Below are 7,500 nucleotides of genomic sequence, written 5' to 3'. Positions count from 1 at the left end.
GTCTGCGCGGCGTTTCCTCCGCCAGCATGCGATGGAGACGTTCTCACGACGCATTAAAGACGCCACTTGGAGACGATGGAGCTCCGCTGTCCTCTGCAGCGGCTACATGCGCGCCGCTGGATGCTACCGGTCCCACAGCTCATTAGCGACTCGCTAATTGCGACCCGGTGGCGGAACGGTCGAGTCACTCAGCGAACCCCTCCTCCCCTCAACCTCCACGCACGTGGGTGTGTGTGTGTCGAGTGTACAGTCGAACACGTGTGCTATTTAGAGTGTGTGTTTGGTGCTTGTGTGTGTGTGTGTGTGTCCCTTTCCCCCCCCTCCCCTCCCTGTGCTGAAGCTGTTCAGCCATGCGCGCAGCACTGCCAGCTGGAACGCAGTGAAAGTAGTGCGAGCTGAAGCCGGGGAAGACTTTGACAGTCCGTTATAAGTTGGAGGTCAAAGCGTTGAATCTTTATGGAGAGCAGTTTAATGCGGCCCAGCGATGAGCACATCGCTGCAGTGCCACGCCCTCGTCACGCCTCCTGACCGTCTCGCAGGCCTCTGCAAACCAAGCCGCTACTTTTTTCTATTTTTCTTTTCTTTTTAAAAATAAACACGACCTGGTCGACTGTGTTCAACGAGGTACTTTTAATCCATCGGCGAGGTCATCCAAAATGGCGACTCATAAGCTGAATGACTTCGTCCATTCATCTCGCAGCACGGAGCACTTTAGGACAAACACAATGATGATACAGAGATGCAGAATTGAAAGATAGATTGTGGACGGTCTCATTCTATGGCTGCATAATAAGACGGCTTGTCACAAAAGTCGTTCATTCATTAGCTCCATTGCAGCCCTTTCATTGTCATTCATTACATTTTAGTATTGTAGTTTTTTACAACCAATAGAGCAATAAAACGCAACAGACTCAGTGTGCAAGGCTTCTGTGTCTAACTATCTTACACTTAATAAACTACTTTAAAACATGCATCAAGGCCTAAGGCCTAAGGCCTCTAGATATCCATCCGCCCATCACCTGTAACTGCTCCTCCTATTCAGAGTCCACATGGGACAGGGCTGACAGATGGAGCCAGACACACATTTACAACTTGGGGCAATTTAAATTGCTCAATTAACCTAAGCCACATGTCTTTGGACTGTGGCAGGAAGCCGGACAGCCCAAAGGGGGATCTACCCACTCCAAACAACCTTTCATTTGTCGTTTTGATTGGGTATTTTGTCCCTCTAGCAACAAGGCTAAAGGGTTGAGCCATCAAATGTGTTGAGAGGATGCATCCTAATGATGATGACCCCCACTGACCTTTCATCAAGTACCACCATAAGGCAATTCTCTTCAGTTGTATACAAGACATATGGAAATGTAATCAGGAGATTGCTATCAGGATTACTGAGTATGTCTGTGCTCACCGTTGGATGAGCCTCCTCCATTGAGCAAGATCTTTCTCAAGCACCATGAAGACATTTTCAAGTCAATTTGTTTCGTACCCACTATCATGAATTTGCCTCAGAGGGCTGTGCAACATACGACAGACATCCTGGAGCCTCGTATCCGATAAGAAAAGCTGAAAGATGAAACACTACCAGACCAAATGCTGCAGTTTGAGCCCTCCATGGTGAAGGGTGCGGGACGCTACATGGCTAAAGCTACGCTGACTCACAACACAACAGACTGTAAAACCACCCCAACTGCACATGTCTTAGCATCCAGAGCTAGAAGCAACAACTAGCATTTTGTTTTTGCGGTCCACTACGTTTGGATTACATCGAGGCCTGAAAGAGTTCCCTCAGTAAACGAGGAAAATCCTTTTCTTTTTTTCGCGATACAATCAAAGCAATGTGTTGATTTCTGAGTGTTCCATCCCCAAAAAACGCTGAGCCCATTACTTAAACATTTCCATCATCTTTTCTTCTCTGGAAGACGACAGTCATCCCCGAGCACATTTAAATTACTGAACCAATCAGAGCTGATGGAAGTGAGTCAGAGGTAAAAAAAAAAAAAGCCTGTCCTTGGAAATACCCTTCGCTTTGAACGACGTGTCCAACAATCACACAGGAGTGCGAGGTTTCGGCATCATAACTGTTTGGAGTGTATATTATATTTCTTTATATGTTTGTCTCTGAAGATTTGCATCTTTGAAATCCGTAAGTTTTATTTCTATTTTGCCATAATAACATAAGTACCTCTGGGGGGTTAAGGAACAGCCAACTCTCTGAGGACTAAGTGTCACCATCCCTTTGTGCACGTGTATTTAAAAACACTTTAAAGTTCACGTCGTAAGACCAAAGCAACACCAGATGAATGTTACTGTCAGGCGTTCACCGCCACACTCTTTCATCAGAGCCGTGACGTGTTGTTGGGGCTGTGCAGCCTGAATGCTGAGGGCGACAGCACCTCCCAGGGCAACTATTCCATGACACAAGCCAAGTTATTTAGTACAGTCATGAACCCTCTCCCTTATCCTCTTCCCTGCCCTCAGTCCATCCTGCAGGATCATTATCTCCGCCAGGATATGATGTATTCCGTTGTGTGTGTGCGTGGATCTCTATGTCTGTCTGTCCACGGCTAATCTCACATGCTGCTGGACCCATCAGGCTAATACTTTGGCCCATTTAGACTCCCATTTAGAGTTGTATTGATTCACACCTTATGGAAATACATTGACTGATGTCTACTCACTTGTCTTAACTGTCCGGTCGGGGCCAAGAGCTGCTTCAGTTTGGAATATTGTTTCCGTTTTTTACACAATACAAATTGTTCATCTCTTGATTTGCACGTCCTCAATAGCACAATCGCTCACATGTACGTGTGCACAACCATCACATACATGTCACAAGTGACAAACTGAACAACAGCCACCACAATCAAGCCCGTCTTCTAGCTAGTTAGCTGTTAGGCTGCACAGTCCTGTGGTGTGTTTGGGTAACAGGGCTAATAGAGCAGCTAACATAGCAGCTAACATAGCAGCTAACTGAGCAGCTCACAGAGCAGCTAACTGAACAGCTAACAGAGCAGCTAACTAAGCAGCTAACTGAGTCGCTACCTAAGCAGCTAACAGAGCAGTTAACTGAGCAGCTAACAAAAAAGAATCCATCACTAAATAATTAAGGTTGACAAAAACATTGTGTAGAGAGATAACTGAGTAGCTACCTAAGCAGCTAACAGAGCAATTAGCAGAGCAGCTAACTGAGCAGCTCACAGAGCAGCTAACTGAGCAGCTACCTGAGCAGCTAACTAAGCAGCTAACTGAGCAGCTAACTGAGCTATACCAGAAGTGGTAAACCTCCAATGTGAAGCGCTAAACAGTAAACAACAGAGATTTGTTTTATACCGTCTCCCAAAAATGATTTTCCCATCTGACAAAACTGCCTTGTGAAACATTTTTCAAGGTGATATATTTGGATGTTTCGGTGAAACAAATATGTGTCAAACAAGTCCAGGAGGTCCAGTCTCCTGGGTTAAAAAAGACTTATGTCCTGTGTGAACCGAGACATAACCAAGTAGTTTTCTTACCTAAACTCAACCATAAACATAAGCAAGTCATTTTAAAATAATTCACCATGTGTTTCAAACTGTGACAGGAGATAATGTGTTTCCTTTCAAACACACTTGAGTGCAGTTTAGTTGTATGTGAAGGTCGTCTCAAGGAGACGAGGCTGGTCAGCTGAGTGAGAAACACATCAGATGTGTTCTAGATGAGAAGTCTTCATTCAATCACACGTTATAGCGGACGTCTTTATAGACACACCTGCATCTACTGAGGACACTTTTGTAGTTTGTAATGTTTGTATTGTTTTTATTTTGGTCACATGACATCTGTTGCTTCTGTCCATCCTGCAGAGGATCCTCCTCTGTTGCTCTATGAAGCTTCTTCAGATAATTTGTATCTGTGATTTTGGGCTATACAAAATGAACTGAATTGAATTAAACATGCTCAGGGATCTTACTGTTAATGCAATAAGAACTAGCTGCTTCATATCTTTACCAAAGAAGAAAAAACATGCCCCAAATGAGCTGTCCCTCAAGGCCCCAGACTCATAACACATGCTCCTGCTGTTGTCCTGCAGGGACCTGAGCTGAATACGGTGTGTTGTTCATCTTGAGACCCGCACTAATTAATACATATTTTTGATGTTATCATATGAGGTTGTATCAGAAATATGTGTCACCCAAAGCACAGTCCTAACCTCATTAAGAAATATTAGCAGTGTTTTGTATCAGTGTGGGCCTCGCACGACCGCAGGCGCGTTTTCTGATTCCTCGCAGCAGCCAAAAACATCAAAAGCTGAATTTTAACCAGTTCCGATTGAGACAACTGGTCTTTACACAAACTCAAATGAACTTTCTGAATTAGAACACACGTGCAGAAGGATTGTATGCGTCACGTCCTTCCCGTGCTGGACTACAATCTAGACGATGCCGGACCCTTTGATCGCTCTGGAGGGAACCTGAAGGTACAACTTGTGTAGTTCAAAGGTCCAATCAGTACATCAAGGTTCCTGCAGTCCACGTCCACGTGTCCTTGAACGAGACTTCAAAGTGTTGCATCCGAAGGCTGTGGCCAAAGTGTGTGAATGTTGGTGTGAGTCCTGATGGGCAGAGGGAACCTTACGTAGCCCTGAGTGGTATCAGTGTCTGGAGGAATGGTGAATGGCACGTTGGGTTAAAGTGCTTAGAGGTCTGAGGACTAGGAAACTCTCCATTTACTGGTCGGTCTACGTTCCAACCCTCACCTATGGTCATGAACTCTGGGTAGTGACCGAAAGAACGAGGTCGCGGATACAAGTGGCCGAAATGAGCTTCCTCCACAGGGTGGCCGGGCTCAGCCTTAGAGATAGGGTAAGGAACCTTAGAGATAGTGTAAGAAACGTTAGAGATAGGGTAAGGAACCTTAGAGATACGGAAAGGAACCTTAGAGATAGGGTAAGGAACCTTAGAGATCGGGTAAGGAACCTTAGAGATATGGTAAGGAACCTTAGAGATAGGGCAAGGAACCTTAGAGATAGGGTAAGGAACCTTAGAGATAGGGAAAGGAGCTTTAGAGATAGGGCAAGGAACCTTAGAGATAGGGTAAAGAACCTTAGAGAGAGGGTAAGGAGCCTTAGAGATGGGGTAAGGAGTCTTAGAGAGAGGGTAAGAAGCCTTAGAGAGAGGGTAAGGAACCTTAGAGATAGAGTAAGGAGCCTTAGAGATAGGGTAAGGAACCTTAGAGATAGGGTAAGGAACCTTAGAGATAGGGTAAGGAGCTTTAGAGATAGGGTAAGGAACCTTAGAGATAGGGTAAGGAACCTTAGAGATAGGGTAAGGAGCATTAGAGATAGGGTAAGGAACCTTAGAGATAGGGTAAGGAGCCTTAGAGATAGGGTAAGGAGCCTTAGAGATAGGGTAAGGAGCCTTAGAGATAGGGAAAGGAGCCTTAGAGATAGGGTAAGGAACCTTAGAGATAGGGTAAGGAGCTTTAGAGATAGGGTAAGGAACCTTAGAGAGAGGGTAAGGAACCTTAGAGATAGGGTAAGGAGCTCGGACATCAGGAGGGAGCTTGGAGTTGAGCCGCTACTCCTCTGTATCCAAAGGAGTCAACTGAGGTTCAGCATCTCATCAGGATGCGTCCTGACGCCTCCCATTAGAGGTTCTCCAGACACGTTCAACTAGGAAAAAACCCCGGTGAAGACCCAGGACACGCTGGAGGGATTATATCTCCTGGCTAATCTGGGAACACCTCCAGATCCCCCAGAACGAGCTGGAACATGTTGCGGGTGAGAGGGAAGTCTGGGTCGGTCTGCTGGGCTGCTGCCACCGAGACCCGACCCCGGATAAGAGGCTGAACATGGATGGATGTACTAGAAAAGTCCATTTACCTTTTTTTTTTTGTTCAAATACATGGCTTTTTACCAGATCATTGATTCGATTACAATTGATTGCCGTCCCCCTTCTCTCTAATTATTGCGACAAGTCAAGTTGATTTCATCCACTCGATACCACAACATGAGTGCTGGGTCCTGGCTCACAACAGCGGCCAAAGCTCCAGAGACACAGCAACGGAAGCCTTCCATCCCACATGAAGGTCAGAGTGACTCCAACCAGCTCAGCCCTGACCTCTGACCCCTGACATCACCTCCAGGTGATGGCAAGCAGGTCAACCAGAGAAAGGAACTCTTTCAGAAAAACTCCAAAAATACACGTTTGAAAAGGCTTTCCAGAGAGAGCAGCTACCCAGAGAGCATCAGTCAGCTGCAGACGTGTTCTTTTGCCTCCATGAAGCTGTGAGTCGCTCCGTGGAGCTGCAGCAGCTCCACCTGATGGATGAGGAGGTGGTGGTCACCATGAACCTGAACACAGGAGACAGGAAAAGCCCAAACCAGTCCCCATGAACAAGCCGGTCTGCGTTTATGTGTTCTAACAGTGCAGTGTGTGTGTGTGTGGATGTGCTCGTGTGTGTGTGTGTGTGTGTGTGTGTGTGTATGTGTGTGTGTGGATGTGCTCGTGTGTGCACGGCTGAACGTGTGTGTACCACGCAGGCTAATTAGTGCAGTTACAATTATCTCGGATTAATGTTGACACAGAGGGAGAGGGGGAAGTCACCTGTCAGCAGTAACACACACAGACACACACACATACACGTATACACACGCAGACACACACCTATACACACACATATATACACACACGCGTATACAAACACACACATACATATATAGACATACAAACATAAATACACACACATATACACACTCACACACACACACACCTAGACACACACATATACATATATACACACATGCACACTCCCATATACACACACACCTTTTCACACATGTACACACACATATACACACACGCATACATGCGTACACACACACACACACACATATACCCACACAGGTATATACACACACACACTTACACACAGATACATACATATGCGCACCCACACACACACACACACACACACACACACATGCACATATACCCACACAGGTATATACACACACACTTACACACACATACATACATACATACATACATACATACATACATACATACATACATACGCGCACACACACACACACATATACTCACACAGGTATATACACACACACATATACACACACACACACACACACACACACACACACACACACACATATACATACATACGCACACACACACACACACACACACATACACACAGAAGTACAGTAGAACTCCTTCAGTGTTGCTCATCATGGACTTTTTGTTACATCGTTCACACTGAAGTTGCTGCTCTGTTGCTGCTCTGTTGCAGCTCTGTTGCTGCTCTGTTGCTGCTCTGTTGCAGCTCTGTTGCAGCTCTGTTGCTGCTCTGTTGCAGCTCTGTTGCTGCTCTGTTGCCGCTCTGTTGCTGCTCTGTTGCTTCTTCTGCCAGGTGGAGCCTCTTCAAAGGGAACTCCTCTCATCTTGGAGTTCCGGGAGGTTTTGGGTTTGAGTTTCATTCATTTTCTTGGACGCCATCGACGCT

The 7,500-nt window shown here is 45.9% G+C and overlaps 1 protein-coding gene across 2 annotated transcripts in view; it reads left to right on the top strand.

Annotated features, from left to right (window-relative positions):
* The window catches only part of LOC137803850 (NT-3 growth factor receptor-like), a 145,888-nt gene that overhangs the window by 110,589 nt on the left and 27,799 nt on the right, over positions 1 to 7,500 (top strand). The gene's annotated exons all lie outside the window — the stretch shown is intronic.

The sequence above is a fragment of the Clinocottus analis genome, unplaced genomic scaffold (assembly GCF_023055335.1).
Source record: "Clinocottus analis isolate CAN_PGR_092001 unplaced genomic scaffold, fCliAna1.0.p SCAF_6, whole genome shotgun sequence".
Taxonomy (NCBI): Eukaryota; Metazoa; Chordata; class Actinopteri; order Perciformes; family Cottidae; genus Clinocottus; species Clinocottus analis.
The sequence above is the reverse complement of the archived record's forward strand: the minus strand, read 5'-3'. Positions and strand labels throughout refer to the sequence as shown.